Source organism: Mus pahari, chromosome 2 (assembly GCF_900095145.1).
Source record: "Mus pahari chromosome 2, PAHARI_EIJ_v1.1, whole genome shotgun sequence".
NCBI lineage: Eukaryota > Metazoa > Chordata > Mammalia > Rodentia > Muridae > Mus > Mus pahari.
This window is the reverse complement of record NC_034591.1, coordinates 161,947,908-161,968,452: the sequence shown is the minus strand read 5'-3', so window position 1 is coordinate 161,968,452 and position 20,545 is coordinate 161,947,908. Positions and strand designations below refer to the sequence as shown.

Below are 20,545 nucleotides of genomic sequence, written 5' to 3'. Positions count from 1 at the left end.
GGTCTATAGGTGACATCAAGAAGAAATGGGTTTGTTCTTTTTTTTTTTTTTTTTTTTTTTTGGCTTGTTTTTATAAAAGAGTCCATCTAAAGCATGGTCAAGCACAAAGGCAAGGAGGCATTTGTGAGGCAGATCTCTGAGAATTTGAAGCCAGTCAGGTCTACACAGTGAATGGCACACAAGTCAGGACTGAATACTGAGACTTTCTCTGTGTCAAAAATAAAAATTAAATGGACGTATTTGAGTGTTATTCCTCAATAAACAGGTTTGTTTTTCTGTATAAAATTCAGTAATACATGGTATGTCTTCCATCATTCCTTCTAAAGAGAATAAGACATGGTGATCACGCTTAGCAACCCTTAAATACCCATCTTTTTTTAGTTCATTTAAGAAATACCCCAATACCAGTGCTGGGCATCTGGTTGGCATCAGAACCACAATGTAAGCACTCCTTTGCAGTCAGCCCTTCAGCCCGAATCCCCAGTCAGTCAGTTAGCCATCCTGTCTCTCAGAGGAAATAGCTACTGAATGAATACCTATGTAAACGAGGAGCTGTACAATCAGCAGCAACTTTTATATAACTATTGGGGGGGGGGGTTCAGCTATGGTTCACTCTTCAATACCCATGCTATAAACTAGATTTTAGTACACACTCTTTTATACTTTGCCACTGCCAGGCCTACTAAAACTCATGAGTCCCTTCTAATAAATTAATCCACGGAGAGCAAGGGCACCCTTAGCGACACAGATGGTGCAGAGCCATCCTTTGATTGACAGGTTGGTAAGGAATAAGAAAACAAAGAAACTATGTGGTCCAATCGCACATGACATTCTACTTAAGATATGATCATGCCCTCTTTTCCAAGACAATGTAGAAATAGCCCACTGGAACCGATGTTACCGATGTCATCGATTGAAGTTTCCCAAGTGCAGGCTTTACCCGTACTATCTCTGAAGCCAAAGGATGCAACAACTAATCAACCCCACTGGAGAAGGCAGCACTTGCAGCTTCAGACAACCCAAAAGGAAAGGAGTTCAAAACCAAGACAGCCCAGGGCTCTGAGGAGGCAGGCCTATATGGTCTGTAGAATGACCCAGGCTGGCTTACTATGGTCTGTGGGACTACCCAGACAGGCCTACATGGTCTGTAGAATGACCCAGGCTGGCCTACTATCTCTGTGGGACCACCCAGGTGGCCTACTGTAAACCAGAGCATGGGACACCCATGCTATCACACACATGCCACCTATTCAAGCAAAGAGATATGGTGCCACACTATCTACATGCTTCTTATTCACTATGACACAAGACAGCTCATTCAGGGACTTTGTTCTTCATACAGGGTCTCCCTCTACAGTCTAGGTTGAGCTAGAACTCACTATGTAGTCTACTAGGCTGGTTCCAAGCTCATAGCAATCCTACCTCTGCCTGGCAATTCCTGGGATTCAGATTTGAGCCACCATACCCAGCTTACTTACTTACTTCTTTTTGTTTGTTTGTTGTTTTTTGTTTTTTTCAAGACAGGGTTTCTCTATGAAGCCCTGGCTGTCCTGGAACTCACTTTGTAGATCAGGCTGGCCTCAAACTCAGAAATCCACCTGCCTCTGCCTCCCAAGTGCTGGGACTAAATGCTTGCGCCACCACGCTGGGCTCCCAGCTTACTTCTGATAACTATGTCAAGCCTGGCTAAGCCCGAATGGCTCCATAGTCCTTGAAGAGAATGTAGGCAAAGGATGTAAGGCATCTGGCACTTCTGTTTCTTTATACACTTGGTGTCAAGTTAAACATGTGACAGAACACCTGAGAATCATTCCATGTGTCTCAAAAATCTCATCATTTGCAGACAAATACTAAATGGAGAGAAATAACAGATATAAGAAACAGATATAAGAAACAGGCTAAAGCATCTTCAGCAAAGCTGTCGGAGCACGGAGTGTGTGACCTCAGTGCGACTGTCACGGTAACAAACATCTCTCAGGAGTCATCTGACCAAAAGGCCTTGACTACTATCGGCTGCCTCTGCAAACTACACATATTTCATCAGCAAGCTCAGAGGCCTAGAGGGGTCTTGCTGAGTCCGTCCTGCCAACCAAAAGGAAGAGAATAAAACAAATTCCTCCAAAACTCTTCCTAACAAATAAAAGATAGGGTTGTACAGTTGACAGCAGCACATAGTGGCTCATTTTCTACTTGCTAGTTTACAAAGGTTTTCACTTTGGCTTAGAAATGACAACCTCATATCTATGCCTAAACCAAAACTAAAAGGAATTAGTACTTTACAAACGAGGGATGCAACTCCATGAGACAGTTGAATGATGCCTCTGTCTCCTTCCTGAAGCTTGGAGGCTCCTCTGCTCACCTGCAGGCTCTGAGGTGTGAACAGCTCCACCCATGAGGAACCAGGCCTCCATTTCTGGTGCTAATTTCATAAAAGGCAGATCCTTGGAAAAACATGCTTAGAGCTAATTTAAGCCAAACAATGGGGGAAATGGAAATGGAAACAAGAAAAAATTGGAAATATAGTAGGAAAATAAGGGAGGAAATGAAGGGGAAAGGGAGGGAATGGAGGGAAGGAGAAGAGGAAGTGACCAAGGGGAAGGAGTTGAACAGACACCACCATTCAGGGAAAGCTGCACCTGTGCTAGACACTGACCTCCAGTCCTTCCTACCAGGCATCAGAGTGTAGTGTTTAGCCGACTAACAGCAATAGCGTAGCAACAACTCCCAGGAAGTTAGGGGTGGCTCAACGGTAACGTGTTGTAGAAGCTTGAGAACTGAGTTCAAGTCCCATTGCCCACTACAAACTGGTTGTACTGGAGTGTCCCTACAGACCCACAGCTGGGGCTTGCTGGACAATCAGTCTCAAAAATCAAAATGATTTAGGAAGACATCAATCATCAAGCTCTGCCCTGTACATGCATATACATACCTGTGTACATATATATACACATATGTTCACACATATACATATATATGAACATATATAACTTGTACAAATATGCAAAAAAACCACATCTGCACATCATATAACTAAAATACCATTCTAATCATCATGGATATAAACTTTTCTCTAAATGCTATAATGTACATGTCTTCTCCAGGGTGAGGACACTTGGAAAGCCTACTGTGGTTTAATCCCAGTGACAGGAGCACCTCATGACAGTTTCTCCAAATAGTTAACACTCTGTTCACTATAGGAGCTGAGCAAGAAACATTACTTAATGCCTTGTTTTCTGCCCACAGTGTTATCACCTGGCTTCATGGATTTCAGTATTCTGAAATCCCATCACTGGCGTCCATAGGGAGTTATGTGACCACACCTTGATGGTTCAAGTCATCACTCCTATTCTTGTATGTTCCATTGTAACTGCACCTGGATAATGGTAAGAGGTGACCATCTTGAGTATGGACTCCAAATCCAACTGCTGGAATCCTTGCTAGGGAAAGGGGAGGGGCATAAGGCAGCAACACCAGACTCAAAAGAAGTAAAGACAAAGTGGAGCGCAGTCACACTGCAGTTAACCAATCAACACAGCACCACTCTCACGAGGAGCCATCAGCAAGACCTGAATGTACAGAGACTTCAGAATGACAGCATGGGCTGGGGCTAGGAGAACTGTGAGGTACAAGAGAAAGAATCCAGTGACTCTCTCAAGAGCTATGCTGGAATATAGATATTTCCATAAAGCAACAATAAGAGATTTGCAGGGGCAAAAACCACGATGGGAAAAGCCTCATTTTAAAAGGCCTCCTTCAATCCCTCCTCTCCTTCTGCAGGATTCACTGGGTTCCACCTGAAGTTTGGCTGTGTGTCTCTGGATGGAGCCTCTCTGAGAGTGATTATGCCAAGCTCCTGTCTGTAAGTAGAGCAGAGTGTCACTTAAGTTACCTTTGTTTGTTTTGCCAGGCATGTTTGGCTCTAGCCTAGGTCTCTGAGCCATCTGGCCTCTGGTTTCTGGTCCACTAGGCAGTATCAGGAGTGGGCTCCCTCTCATGACACGGATCCCAAGCTAGACCAGTCATTGGTTGGCTACTCCCACAATTTCTGTACCACCTTTACCCCTGCACATCTGGCTGGGAGGACAAATTGCATGCTGAAGGTTTTCTGGCTGAGTTGGTGTCCCAATCCCTCCTCTGGAAGTCTTGACTGATTACAGGAGATGGCCAGTTCAGGCTCAGTATCCCCATTGCTAGGAGTTTCAGCAGGGTCACCCTAATAGATTCCTGGGAGCTTCCATTGCACAACGTTTCTCGCTTGGCCCTGAACTGACCTCCTGATTCTAGTTGTCTTGCCCACTACTCTCTCCCTCTTACCCTCCCATACTTGATTACTCCCTGTTTTGGTCCTAAGCCCATCCCCAGACCACTGACAATATCTATTCTATTTCCTCCCCCTAGGGAGATTCATGAACCACCCCCACCCCCAGTTAAGCATTTCTTGTTACTACTTACCCTCTCTGGGTCTGTGGATTGACAGGGTCAAGGACACCAAGAAGAAAACCCACAAAATCAACTAACCTGGGCTCACAGGGGCTCACTGGGACAGAACTGACAATCAGTGAGCCTGCATGGGTCTAGCCTAGGCTCTCGGGAATATATGTTATAGCCGTGTGGCTTGATGTTTTTGAGAGACTCCTAACAGAGGGAGCACGTGGGGGTTAGGGGTGTGTGTGGTTTCTGACTCTTGCCTGCTTTTGGGAACCTTTTCTTCTGCTGGGTTGCCTCATCTAGGCTTAATATGAAGAGAGGCCTTATTGCAACTTGATATGCCATGTTTTGCTGGGCTACCCTTTTCTGAAGGGAATAGAGGAGTGGAGGGGGAGGAAAAGAGGGAGGGGAAGAAGGAGGAGAAACTGTGATCAGGATGTAATATACGAGAGAATAAGTTAATTTAAAAAAAAAAAAAACTAAAAAGAAGGTAAAAATGCTTAACAAACAAAATACTGGTGCACATGTGAATGCCAACAATGGTGCTGGGAAGGCACAGAGAGAAATGAGTTAAAGGTGACTTCTGGCACAGAGTGATAGGCATTATATCATCTACTACTAAGCAGAAGTCAGAACTTACAAGTGATTGTGTTTCCATATATATACATATGCATACACACACTACATATATACATTGTATACATTATATATGTGTATATGTNTGTGTATATATACTATATATATAATACATATGTGCATATTTATGAAGCTATGTCTGAGCAAATGCTTGTTAGCAGTCTGTTTTCTCCTTGCTGTTTTTAGTAAAATTCAAGAGGAAAGAGAGAAATGATACGGCAAATCACTATACACAAAACAAGGAAGAGATCTGTAGGGGCATCTGTAGGGGCAACAACAGGCGCAAGGGGAGTGCCTTCAGCACCCTGCAAGCTCACATGGCTTCCAGCACAAAAGCAGCCTACTAAGCATGCCATTGTGCAGAGTGCTTCTGAGTACAAGGAGCAAGGAGAACCAAGAGTCAAGGAGGAGAAACAGAAGTTCAAAGCCAGCCTGGGTACAGCCAAAGACTCTGGGTTTAATCCCCAGCACTAAAAGCAATCAATCAATTGACCTACCAAAAAAGAAAAGTGAAGAAAGAATCTGCCGATGCTGTTTTCATTACACTGTGACTGTAGTTTGGTAATCACCTTGTTTAGATCTTAAAGGTAGAACTGAATCACTAAATCATCAGAGCAGAGGTTCTGGTTCAGTAACAACATCTAGTACACACAGATCCAGGGCAAGGTGCATGTGACTCCCTCTCACATGAAGGGTAAGATGTTCTTCCCGCTGCAGGACACATTAGGGATGGGCACCCGGGGGCACATGTACTTAGGAGAAAGGAAGAACACTGAATGTGTATGTACACATACTTATAAATACACAGTGTACTTCTATATAACTAAAGATTATGGGAGGATCTGAAGAAGCAGTTCTCACAGGCAGAGCACTAGGAAGAGGGCACACAGCTGAGACCATGGGAAGGCGACTCCATGGTGCAGAGCCATTTGAACTCTGAACTGCTCGAGTCTGGTTTCACTGCAAAGGCTGAGGACTATATCAGAAACCACACTTTCTAATGATAAGATTCTGGCCCCAAGACTGAGGATAAAGAAAGAGAAGACAGCTTGAGGGGGAAGCAGCAGTCCCAGCCTCCCTGGATCCATGCTGGCCCCTGCCTGGCATGAAGGAAAGGACAAAAACGAGCAAGAGTGGAGTATTAACTAAGGAGAAGAAGAGTGAGAAGCCCATGGGCAGAAGGAAGAGCTTAAGTACACACCTACGAGGGCACTGCCGTGAAGGTGGCATGCGCAGACACCACACGGCTGTGCGAGGCTACCAGACAAGCTACTCTAGTTTTCCTGATCATTTTCCCTTTGCTTTTGATGAGAAATGGAAACTCAAAAATCAAAGCTGTCACAGAGCAAAGATCACAAATTCTAATAGAGTTTGACATGAATATCAGTAAGCATATTACATATGAAAATAATTTATGTTTTCAAAAGAGGGAAGAAGCCAGGCAGTGGTGGGCCACACCTTTAATCCCAGCACTTGGGAGGCAGAGGCAGGCAGATTTCTGAGTTCAAGGCCAGCCTGGTCTACAGAGTGAGTTCCAGGACAGCCAGGAATACACAGAGAAACCCTGTCTCGAATCTCCCCCCCCCCCAAAAAAAAAAACAGGGAAGAAAACATCCATCAAAATGGGGAGAGAGTCTGTATAACCAAGGAAATATTGTCTTCTCTATCGGTGGCCAGAAAGGATACTCCTACAAAGAAGTACTTACTGGAGTCCAATCATGATCCAAGGAGATAAGAGTGTTAAGTGTATCTGCTGTCACACACACACACACACACACAAATCCTATTTTAAATAATCAAGAAACAGTTAATAAAATGGCTTTTGAATTCCAAACTACCTATTTTTGTGTAATATTCATAACTTCTTAATTTTTATACAAATATCTTTTTAGTGTAGCAAAAGTTTCACTACATTACATTAAATTTTCAAATTTTACGTTTTTTCTTTTTAGGGATATATCTATCAATTCCAAATAAAATAACTACTTTAGATATAAGATTAGGATACCAGAAGAAACTATTTGTAGTATAAAATATACATCCTAATATCTCGCAAGGGCAAACTTCTAACATAAGCATCAGCTCTTAGAAAACTCATGTCAATTTTTCTCGAGATAACAGTAGAGAAACACAGGAAGTATTGCACAAAAGCAGAGGGAGTCTACAGGACTGAAAGTTCCCGATGCATCACAAAGGTCAGGTGAGTGATGATTCTGTTGAGAATGGAGTGGAGGTGGAGCGGTTTATAGGACACTACACTGACTCTAAGCACTGTACTGCTTGTGAATCTGCGACAAACTAGAGGCTGATTCCCACATTCAGCTACGGAACCAGGAAGACCATGAAGATAAGAACATCAAATCCTTTCCCCTGTGTATTTTATAAAAAAATAAACCTACAGGTAAAAGAAAAGGAATGTGTTAGGTTTTTGTCCAAGTCCACATTTTCTCTCCCTGCCCTCCCTACAGAGGAAGATGGCTTGTGGGATCGTTGGTAGTTAGGACAGTTAATGTGTTTGGCTTGGCGCCCTCCTGTGCAGCCTGCTCCCTCAGTCTCCTCCAGACTGTCAGTGGTGGGCTGTTTCAGCAAGAGAAGCATACCACATAGGGTCCCTGGGATCCTTTTGTGGGTTTCTAAACTCAGGGCAATATCCAAATACCCAGTGAGATGGTATTGTCCTGGCTGCTCACGGATGCTGTGTAATTTTCCAGAAATCCTGGGTCAGGTGATATCACCACAGTGTGGTTCATGAGAACAGTGACATGTAGACCTAGCTGTGCTCGCAGGCTGCTGTGACTATCAATGCTAGTGACATGTCCTTGTGCTTTCTGAAAACACTGTGTTTCCTCAGGTCCTTCATAGGCAGTCTCCTCTCGCCACCTTGCCCCACACAAAACTGGCATCCGTCAGATTCAAGCCTTCCCTTCCCAAGCTCTGTGCTCAGAGCTCTCCATTACCACCTACAGCCTAGCAATTACAAGGTCCTATTTGCCCTTAGTTTTCTTCACTGCACTATTAGCAGCTGAAAAACTACAAATGTGAATGTGTAATTCCAAGTAGGTCTACTGGCTTAGGTAGGGCTCGGGCAAAGCCTTGTGAATATCCAAGAAGTTTATAATAAAACAATGTCTTCAAATTAATATCCATAACATAAAATTGATGAATATTTAATTCCTAAAGAGCTCAATGCAAGTCCAATATATAATGATTATCAACTAAAATGTGATGGGAGTATGGAGAAATCCACCTGCCTCTGTGGATTTCAGGCCAAGACTGGTCTACAAAGTGAGTTCCAGGTCAGTTGGAGCCGCCCAGTGAGAGCTGGCCTCAAAAACAAAACTGTCCTCCAATTCAGAGTCTGAAGACAGAAAAATCTGTAAAACACCTGCCATACACACATAAGGACTTGAGTGTGGAGTCCCAGCACTCACATATATACTGGGCATGGCATGGCAGTGTGCCTTGTACATCAGTGCTGAGAGGTGGAGGCAGGTGGATCCAGACAGGGACCTTGCCATAGAAAGTAAAGTAGAGGGTGACAGAATATCTGCTATTAATGTCTGTCCTAGATACATCCATGCACCCACACAGAAAGAAACACACATATGCAGGTATGTACACACATATGCACGAACGCATACACATAGGTACATACACACATGCAGGTATGCACACACACACACACACACACACACACTCAAAATAATTCACAGCTAATGATACTGTAAGTTCCAGACAAGGCTTTAAAGTGCACTTTCAGTGAGCTCATGGTGAGAGGAGGAAGCAGGGACAGGCATCTGGCCCAGCCTTTCAGGAAACCTATTTAATCCTAATGTCTATACTTCCAGCCACTGACCTAGCAATAATTCCTCTAGTAATTTACACTAGACTACCATAAATAAAATGTGGATTTACAAAAGCTTTTAGGTTTGTATGTACATTTTTCCTACATATATGTACATGTACCATGTATGTGATAGGTGCCCCTAAACCCTAAAGGTCAGATGAGGGCCTCAGATTCCTGTGCATCTAGAGTTATGACTGTTTGTGAACCACCATGTGGGTGCTGGGTACTAAATCTAAGTCCTCTGTAAGAAGAGATGCTCTAAACAACTAGGCCATCTTTCCAGGGTCCAAACTGTGCCTTTCTGCATAAACAAATGCAGACAGGCTTGGGGTGTAGTTCAGTAGCACAGCACCTGCATGGTGTGCATGAGAAGCCCTGGTTTTGACACCCTCCCGGATGTACAAAAGAATCCAGAAATACAGGGACATGAATTTAAAAGAGAAAACAAAAACAATGCAGATGTGCAAGCATACAGAAATCAACTGGGTTCATTCCCATGAGAGAACAGTGTGAAGTGATATTTGCATCACAGGAAAACAAGGAATGCTTGTTGGGATGGATGAACAATAGATAGAAAGGCATGGAGTAGATAGACCACAGTCAAAACAACTGTAAGGACAGTAGGCCAAGTGCAGAGCTGGTGTGTGGGGAGAGACACCAGCTGACTCTTGGCATTAATGACAAACCTCTGAGGGCCAACGATTTTTACCGGAATCATGCCATAAGCTGAAGCAATAGCACGAGTCACCAGTGCACACTGAGAACAGCTGGCCTGGAACAGCTTCAACAGTGAGCTGGGAAACTATGTCATATAGCATGTGGATTAAGGGTACCACCACCAAAACCTGACCTTGCTTACAGAAAAGGAGACAGTTGTAAGTAGACTAACAAGTAGGAAACACCTTCAGTAAGCAGAAACCAGACTGAAACGCCATGTGCACACAAGAAGTCACAGGTTGTAGTTTAAGGGAGGGGGATTTTCCCACAATGCACTATGATAAGGCTAACTCATCTTCCTTTGTAACCCATGGGAGCTGGGAGACTGATGCAGTTAGCAGGAGGTCTGCCAACAAGGCCCCCCAGATCAAGGCCAGCAGCTTTCCTTTTTTACTTCCACATATCTGATTAGTCTCCCAAAACTCCCCTGCCTTCAGGAATGAACTGCTGTGTACATCAGAAGCACCAACTTAAAGCAGCTGGACAAAAACGTTTCAAGCTTTAGAAAATGTCAACCTGAGCCACCCTGACAAATGCTGATATCAATCAAAATGCTCGGGGTGAATTGTTAAACCTTTCTAAGTCTTCTTTAGAGATAACAGAACCACAATTATAGAAGTCTCCATGTTTGTAACCATTGCTAAAATCCCCAACATGTCTAATAACACACCATGGAAATTATGTTTATTCCAAAAGAACGGAAGGACAACTGTCTACAAAGGCATCTTGTGGAGCCGAGGATCCGAGCTCCACCTGCCAATCACCAGTCACTCTAAGGGGAGAGAAGAGCACAAGAAGAGATACTATTTTTGTTCTTGTAATCTACCCCTCAGAGTAACACATTTATTTTCTAACAAAAAGCCAGTAATCCTTAATAAGAAAGCAAAGCTATCCTACAGACATCTGTGCAGCACACAGACACACACACACTGGGTTTCATCCTCTGGCTCCCTTGCAGGAAGCACTCACTCCCTCCGTGGTGGGGAGGCGAGAGCAGGTGCACACAGAGCTGCAGCTCCTAACACAGGCAATGGTGGTGTATCCACCTCCAAACTAAGGAATGTAAATCAAATACAAAATGGCCTGTCAATTAAGAACTAAGCAAAAAGGTGGTGATGTGGCACTTGGTCTGTCTGCCCAGGTGATGGGAGTGAAGCCCACATTAACAGCTGCCACAGTAAGCTCTGCAGTACAGATGTTCTGCAAGGGGCACAGGCATGCCTGCAGCTCCTGCTAGTCAAGAGTGGCAACTGGTTACAGGGAAGCCCAACTTGTTTCCTCTTTCTGTCCATCAATCTACAGCCCTGGGAGTTATCTACAAGGTGCTACTGGACTGTACTAGATTAAATTCCTTACACCATTAGGCAAATGCAAAGACCTGAAACCACGCCTCCCAAATACATTAGGTTAAGAAAAAAGCATCCTAAGGACCAAATACAAGTGTCCAAACCAAACAAAGACACAGAACAGGGTTCTCTAGAATGTGTGTGCAGAAAGAATGCATGCAGACAGCTCTTTCAGACTGCTCTAGCACAGGGGACTGCATGGCTTACACAGAGCCCAAGTGCCGGGGAAAGGGGGGAGGGAAAGGAATAAAGCCTGACTCATTCATTCATTCACTCATTCATATCCCAAAAGCGGTCCCCTGCCTCCCAGTCCTCCCTCCCAGAGCCTCTCCCTCTTCTATAAGCAAAGCCTGACTCTTTAGGCAAGTGAACTCTCTATCTGTAATTCTGAGAAACTCACGGCTGTCATTGAATAAACCTATTTTCCCCTTTAAAACCATTCCTTCAAACTGCAAGGCCATCAAGCTAGATAAGAAAAATACATCAGACTCCAAATGCAGAAAAGCAGCCATCCAAGTGCAAGACTTACCTACCATCAAGAGCACCACAGAGACCTTGGCAAATGTTCTCAAGCTCCACCCCTACTTAAGATGTTAAAACAACCCTGCCCCTCCCAGCACCCCAGAAGCACTGAGGTCTTTAGAAAACACACCTGGTCATATGGTGGTGGGGAGAGGGTACAACAAGTTCAAGGTCATGTGGTACCAGGCCAGTTCAAACTACAAAATGAAATCAGGTCTCAAAAGTAGAGATTACATACAAAAGTGGAAACAAACCATAGTAAACGATTGGGTCTATGCCTCATTGCTAGTCTTAGCAAAGTTGGAAATCAAACTCAGGGGCTGAATGTTCATGTGTTAGGTAAATGATCTACTACTGGGCTACTTCTCCCCAGGCCTTCAATATGATTTAAAAATGATAATAATTAACAAAAAGAAAGAAGGAGATGTAAATATTAAGGACTGGTTGAGTATAGAAAAGGCCACCTGGTAAAGTATCTATAGCACACAAAAATAGTCTGATCAATCTGCAATAGGTCTTCTGACCAGAACTTGATGAAACCAGACAATGACTGCATAAACTGAGGTAAGCGAGGGGTACTCAAAATCATTCTCCTGACTCAGGCATTAAAGCCACACTGTAGAGCAGATTGTAAAGTGTAAGAAATGAGAGAAGGAAGCAGAGCACAAGGCCCTGGGAGAGAACTCCCACTTACAGGGAGTGGTACCAGTGAGGGGCAAAGTACCCTCAGGTCCCTAGGTCCTCCCAGACCACCAGAGTACTGAGGTGACCACCTGCTCAGGAAATTAATTTGCAATTGCAAGTCAACACCCCAGAAGCTCTGTAATCACATAGCCACACAAACAAATTGATGAAAACCTAAGGGAGGGCTGGAGAGATGGCTCAGCAGTTAACAGCATTTACTACCATCACGGAAGACCCAAGTTAGACCCACACCAGGTGGCTCACAGCCTCCTATAACTCCCGGTCCACGGGATGGCATCCCCTTCTATCCTCTGTGGGCACATGTGCACAAACCCACACAGAGAAAACACACATTTTTTAAAAGCCCATCTCTAAATAATAAATGTGGCCTAATATGTACATTCTCCATTTAGGACAAAGTGGCACTCTTGTTTATGTCGTAGCACTATGAACAACTGTCTTTATCGGGATTTTAATCCAGCAACATGGCTACTCTGGCTGGAATATAGGCATGCCCTTAGCACACCCCTTTAAGCCCTCAGGCTGGAATATAGACATACCCTTAGCTCACAGCTTCAATCCCAAATGAAGGTAAAATTAGTTTGTAGAAGGAAGCTCCCATGTTGGGAAGTGAGGTCTGATTCAGTGGCAAAGTGATGAGTTGGAGAAAGATTTAATAGAATAGGCTCTTCCCAACTCTCATGAGAAGAGGGAGGAAAGGGAAGTTACTTGAGAGAGAAATGCAGAGAGAGAGGAGGCAGTTTTGCCAGGAGAGTTTTACAGAGGACAGGTTGCAGAGAGAGAACAAGCTGGACACAGGTGAAGACAGAAGGAGCCAGAGAAGGAGAAGGAGCCAGAAGATTAGAACAGATTGCCAAAGCAAAGCAATTCAGTCAGAAGCTGAAAGAAGCCAGACTGAATTGGTCAGCTTGGAGAGTTTTGAGCCATAGCAGCTGAGTTGAACCAGCCAGCCAGAGTTCAGAAAGAGCTAGAAAAAGTGAGCTTACTTAGCAGTAAGTCTCAGAGGCAAAAACATTCTAGGCCTAGATAAGATTGTATGGAGGCTAGAAGCCAATTAGGCATAGGATAACAGTGAAGGCAATAAGCCTCAGAGAGGACAATTTTGTATTTTGTATTATTGATGTTGTGACTCTTTATGGTGGCCCTTAAGATTCCTGTGCACTGTGCTTTGGGACTCCCTTCTGTTTGGAAGTGCCAGCAGTTTACATTACAAAATACTCAAACCAGGTTTGTTCAGACGTGGCTGACAGTGCTGCCAGAAGAGCCAGTGTTGTTAGTCAATAGTACACCATAAAAGATGACTTGAATAGGCTGCACCAGTTAACTGAGGAAAATGATTATAGGATCTACACTTATGCAGAGGCCAGAGGGTGATGACAAGTGTCCTTCCTGGTCTCCCTTCACCTTGCTTCCTGAGTTTCTCACTGAACTCTGAGCTCACTGATTCAGCTTAACTGGTAGGCAGAGTCCTCCCATCTCTGCCTTCCCAGGACTGAGGTTACAGGTGCATGTTCCCACACCCAGGTTTTTAATGGAGTTTCTGGGCATCTCGACTCAGGTCCCCAATGCTCCTTCAGCAGGCATTGAGCTAAATGGTCGCCTTGGAGCTCCAGGGCGCCTCTGGTAATAACCAGCCATTGACATTCCCAGGCTTTCTCTGGACAGGGGCTTCTTCTCACTTTCTATTTCTAAGAAAAGATAATATAAAAGTAGAAAAGGAATTTCAGTCCTCATTTTTACAAATACTTTGAGTTGATGACTGAATAGAGTGGAGCATGTGTCCTTATTACCAATTGGAGCATCTTCTGGGTATATGCTCAGGAGTGGTATTGCTGGATCTTTCGGTAGAACTATGTCCAATTTTCTGAGGAACTGCCAAACTGATTTCCAGAGTGGTTGTACCAGCTTGCAATTCCACCAGCAATGGAGGAGTGTTCCTCTTTCTCCACATCCTCGCCAGCATCTGCTGTCACCTGACTTTTGGATCTTAGCCACTATGACTGGTGTGAGGTAGAATCTCAGGGTTGTTTTGATTTGTAGTTCCCTGATGGATGTTGAACATTTTTTAGGTGCTTCTCAGCTATTCGGTATTGTAATAAGGACACATGCTGCACTATGTTCATATCATCCTTATTTATAATAGCNAGAAGCTGGAAAGAACCCAGAAGTCCCTCAACAGAGGAATGGATACAGAAAATGTGGTACATTTACACAATGGAGTACTACTCAGCTATTAAAAACAATGAATTCATGAAATTCTTAGACAAATGGATGGACCTGGAGGACATCATCCTAAGTGAGGTAACCCAATCACAAAAGAATACACATGATATGCACTCACTAATAAGTGGATATTAGCCTAGCAGCTCAGAATACCCAATATAAAATTTGCAAAACACATGAAACTCAAGAAGAAGGAAGACCAAAGTGTGGACACTTCAATCCTTCTTAGAAGGGGGAACAAAATACCCATGGAAGGAACTACAGAGACAAAGTTCGGAGCAGAGACTGAAGGCATGACCATCCAGAGACTGCCCCACCTGGGGATCTATCCCATAAACAACCACCAAACCCAGACACTATGGCAGATGCCAACAAGAGCTTGCTGACAGGAGACTGATATAGCTGTCTCCTGAGAGGCTCTGCCAGTGCCTGACAAATACAGAATTGAATGCTCACAGCCATCCATTGGACGAAGCACAGTGTCCCCAATGGAGGAGCTAGAGAAAGTACCCAAGGAGGTGAAGGGGTTTGCAGCCCCCTAGGAGGAACAGCAATATGAACTAACTAGTAACCCCAGAGCTCCCTAGGACTAAATCACCAATCAAAGAAAACACACAAAGAGACCCATGGCTCTAGCTGCATATGTAGCAGAGGATGGCCTAGTCAGTCATCAATGGGAGGAGAGGCCCTTGGTCCTGTGAAGATTCTATGCCCCAGTATAGGGGAATGCCTGGGCCAGGAAGCCGGAGTGGGTGGGTTGAGGAGCAGGAGGAGGGGAAAAAGGATAGGGGATTTTCAGAGGGGAAACTAGGAATGGGGATAACATTTGAAATGTAAATAAAGAAAACATCTAATAAAAAAATCGATGATTGAGTTTGCTTGCCTTCTAAGCCACGCCTTCCCTGGATCATCTTGGCAGCTCACATCACAAGACTCTGCATGGTTTTCAGTATATTCCTAAACCGTGAGCTTATTGAAGTAATCATGAAAGCAGCCCTCCCATTGCCCAAAAAGCTGACTGTGTCTGTCTTCACAAGCTAACATGCTATCCTGTTATGCTGGTTTCTATTGATTTCAGGAGTCATTACCGAAGCATGAAGCTCCACATACGGTTTACCTATACTTCTGTCAGTGTGCTGACAGTACCCACAGTTTAGCCATTTACTGTGTATTGTCATTTCCTACTATGCATGCCTAGTCACCATGAATCCTCCTGATCAAAGGGCTCACTCGACTACAGACAAACCATGACCTGTCTCCTAGTTCTGTACAGAGTAATCTTTCCAAAAATAGACTAACTTGTTGTGACTATCATCAGCCATAATGTCCCAGGCTTTAGAAGAGAGGGAAGAGGGTTCATATTTCAAGAGGTCTGGCTATTCCACACTGTTTAAAAGATTCATGGTAAGAGCTACAGCAGTATCATCACTTCCAGAGAGCTCAGCACTCCAGCTTCTCCCGCCTCCAGACACGTTAGCCCAGCCTGACTCTTCTCCTTGCATGAACCTGTCAGGACAGCTGTGCTGGCTACAGAAACGCGGTCCTGGGTATTCATCCTGAGACCACGGGCAGCTCAGAAACCACAGGCCTGGAGTGAAGACAACACTGTCTTTGGGGTCAGGATGTAGTTTGGCCTGTAGCTCATCACTTTTTACATGGTGGAAATAAAATAAATTTAAGGAAAAAAATCCATATTTAACTGTCTGTCTCAGAATTATTTCCTGATCATTTCAACAAACGTAGAAGAACCTAGATTACTATCTTGAAAGATGCATTTAACTCAACATGTAATTGAAAACAATTTCTGATCCAAAACTGTATTTGAGAGGAATCCAAAAGAACAGGCTCACTTGGTGTTTTGCTTACTCAAGAAAGCAAGATCACCTTCTCAGAAGTTGCCCTCCCACAACAACCAGTTTCAGTTCGTTTTTCTTTTTGTAAAGGTTGAAAACCAGCTATGAGCGTTCCTCTCCCTGGAGATCCGGGCACCCATCTCCCACTGGAAAGAAGTGAGTCCCAGGAGAGCAACAGCCAGTGAGTGTTGTCTAGCCCTGCGGCTGTTCCCTTCCCTGCAGTCCTATCTACAAACTCATACTGTCCACACACACTAGGTCTGACTGTCCGATCACCACTAATATAAGTCCCCTCCTATATAAATTCAAGGCATGCCAAGGATATATGGGAGCAAGGACACAAAATAAAACACACGGCAGCCTGGCATGGTAATGCACACCTTTACTCTCAGCACTTGGGAGGCAGAGACAGTGAATCTCTATGAATTTCAGGTCAGCCAGGCACACTGTCTCAAAAAGGAAAAAATAAGTAAAATAAATAAGCACAATGCACTGAAGTCTGCAGACAAAGCTTTTGCCTACAGAGAGCAGTATAGCCATGGCGTCTACCTGCAGGATCAGTGTATGAGGGCTCTGCCCCATGGAGAGCAGCCTTGCTACAGAGAGCATCTACAGCCTTAGGCCAATTGTCCACATATCTGCCAGTGATAGAAAGTGAGAATTTAGTGGTAATGAAGTTCACTCCACAGTACGATAAACTAGCACGCTAAAATGAAAAGCCAACTAAGGGACAAAGGCTGCAAAGTCCAATCCAAACACCGCCCTATAGTAATGATTCCATAAAGCTTTCTTGGTCCTGGAAGCCCCACACAGCTCAAGCATCCTTTACAGCACAGGCACTGATTCCTATGGTAGCTCCTGCAGTGTGGCATCAGGGATAGTAGCAAGTAATTCCGCTCATCATTACAATCTGAGAGAAATCTCAGCGACCTCTATTTCAAAAGCTCCAACTACATAAGGCATTTTTATTTTAAACATCTATTTTCACTCAAACAGTCTACTACTGAGCAATTTAGAAATGAAAGCTAAAAAGGCATTTATTCTTAGTTTGTAAAAAAAAAAAAAAAAGTGTTTTTAATCTGTTGATTTCATCTCTTAACACCTCTACAAAATATACAGTGATTCCTCACAGCAAACTCCTTGATGCTCTGGGTCTCACAGTCTTCCCAGCCTGCTCTTCTGCAGTGTTCCCTGAGCATTCAATGTAGGAGTTATGCTACAGATATATCAACTGGGACTGGGCTAAAACTCGGCAGTTTGATTCTTGTGGTATCCTATGATGATCTTCATCTCATGTCTTAAGCTACACCCATAAAGTCTCACCAACATGACTAAGCAAGAGCTGAACAAGGACAACACCAATATCACGCTAAGGTGGATGGGGGAAAAGCTGCTCAGCCCTCCATGAACAACTACAGGCAACTAAGGAATGCTGAAGGACAGCAAAATAGTCTTCCCTGGGAAAGGCACACCAACTGGTTATCCAACTCCAAGTGATCAAGCTGAAAAGCATACATACCAATAACACTGCACAGACTGAACAGCTTTTATTTGTATATTTAGGAACACACATATTAAATATTTAATCTATATAATGCTATAAAGATAGAAATTTTCCAAATACTCGCACAATTCTAATTTGCTCAAAAACTGCTTCTGGGTTGAACTTCTGACCTCACACCTGTGGAGGAGGAAGGGGAGCTCACTTGAAAGCAGATTCAAAGCCCCGTGCTTCCAGGGCAAGCACTGAAAACAGCCCAGAGTTTCTAAGGTGCTCTGCTCATCAACTGCTTCTGTTCCACTCATTAGACACTTTCCTTTAAACAACAGGAAATATTTCAGTGGCTCCACAGCAGAGGCACAATCTGCAGATGACCCACTGCCTAGCAATGCATGACTCTTAATGTATGTATGTGTATGCATGTGCGCAGGTGTGCATGAGTGTGCATGTGTGTGTATTCCTGTATGATCCAGCCTCTGCTTCAGTTTCCAAAAGTTTCCTTAATATTCCCAGATGATATTCATTTCAATCAGAGATGAAAACATATGAGTACTTCATATTATTATTCCCTATGCTAAGTTCTGAGAATATAAAACCAAAACGCATCCACCATTTCAAATCTGAGTGTTCTTACAGTTTAGAAGGGAAGTTGGATTCTTAAAAAGTAACAAGAGTAACAGGAAGGAGACTGTAAGGTCTTGAAAGTCGGCCCTGTTTTAAAGCCATCAGACTGTGAGCTGATGTCATCACAGGAGCTGTCAGGGAAGCAGAGATGCTGACTCTTACTACTCCAAAACATGAACAGAGAGACAGAAGGCATGCTGAGAATAACAGTACTAGTGAAGAGTTTCAAATCAGAGAAGAAATGATCAGAGAGAGAACCACACTGCCTTCAGCCTGGGCCCCGAGAGAGGTGTGCCCAGAGTGTCTGTCACCCACCAGAATAGCTTCTTCAGAAGGAGAGCCTGGGATTCCAGTGAATTTGCTATCTGACTGCCCTCCACACCTCCAATTTCAATGTTAATATACTATATGGCAATAGAAACCAACCATTATTATTATGAAGTGTACATTCAGTAGAAATGATTAACAGGAAACAAGGTCTGGGAAATACCATACATCAGAAGGCAAAGCCACTCTGGGTCTTTCTATCCTTCCTGAAAGTGACGGGACTCACTTTCTGCCTAAACACTGTCATCTCACCATTATCAAGACCTGCTTTCCATTCTTTACATCACCACTGGTGACATCCTGTTCCCCTGACTGTTGAATCCCCTCAAAACCATCCAAACAAATGTCTTTTTAAAAAATAAGAGGAATACATCTTTGGCAGGCTCTAACAACTTCTGATCTGACCCCCTAAGTGGTTCCCACCCCTACCAGATCCCATATGGAAATACCAAAACACCCTCACACTCACCTATACTTTTCAATCAGAACATAGGATGGTGTAACTCTGGCTGCTGTTCATGACCTCTACAATAGACTTCATTTGGCTCAGGTCCAGTAGCTCTGCTGCTGAGGCTTCTCCGCACCTGGGAGCTACTCTCAGATACCTTCCCAGACCTAGGCTTCTCCCCAGCTGGGAGCTACTCTCAGATACCTTCCCAGACCTAGGCTTCTCCCCAGCTGGGAGCTACTCTCAGATACCTTCCCAGACCTAGGCTTCTCCACAGCTGGGAGCTACTCTCAGCCACCTTCACAGACCTCATGGCAACCTCCCATGCACATGAGCTTATGCATTCACAGCCTTACATGCAACTGTTGCCATTGCCTAAGAGAAGATATAGGAATCCTAGTCTGTTACCAAGTTTTAGCACAAAATCCACAGCAACCTTAGGTGCTGGCAGAATTTTAGCCTTTCAGGAAGATAACAGGAAATCTACGATCTAAGTGGGCTGACCATTACTGGAAGTGAAGGAAACTGTCTTTAGAATGTGTGGGAACAAGTTGACAAAAGTGTCAGAACTCTAAGTAGCAAACTCTAGAAATCAGCAGCACCCAGCTGGAGAGTTCAGAGTAGAGACAGGATCTATCCTAGCAGAGCCTGATCCACAACTCTCATCAAAATGCCAGTGAGGGCCTGTGAGACAGCTCAGTAGGTTCAGCGTCTGGACCACATGTGTGAGGATCACATTCAGATCTCCAGAAGCCCACATACATGGAGAGTGGGTTGGCAGCACACACATGAAAAATGAAACAGGATCCCGACATAAATAATATCCATTTTAGTTTGAGTTTTACTGTTGTGAACAGACTTCATGACCACAGCAACTCTTATAAAGGATAATGTTTAATTGGGGCCGGCTTAAGGGTTAAGAGGTTCGGTCCAATAGCATTGAGGAAGGAACACAGTAGCATCCAGGCAGACATGGGGCTGGGGACACTGAGAGTTCCACCTCTTGTTCTGAAGGCAGCTAAAAGACTGGCTTTCAGACAGCTAGAATGAGGGTCTCAAAGCTTATCCTCACACTGACACACCTGCTCCAACAAAGTCACAGCTACAATAAGGGTACACCTTCAAATAGTGCCATCCGTTGGGCCAAGCATATGCAAACCATCACATTCCACTCCCTGGCCCCCACAGACTTGTTCTATGCTAGCCATACCTAAACATAGCATAATGCAAAATGCATTTAGTTCAACTTCCAAAGTCCCCATAGTCTCAAAGTTCAAAGCTCCACCTGAGGTCCATCCAATCCCTTAACTGTAATCCCCAAAGCAAGACAGGAACCAGCTGGGTAAACTCTAAACTCCTCGTCTTCAT

General features: G+C 44.1%; 1 protein-coding gene across 3 annotated transcripts in view; it reads right to left on the bottom strand.

Annotated features, from left to right (window-relative positions):
* The window catches only part of Ccdc91 (coiled-coil domain containing 91), a 165,199-nt gene that overhangs the window by 72,883 nt on the left and 71,771 nt on the right, over positions 1 to 20,545 (bottom strand). The window lies entirely within an intron of this gene.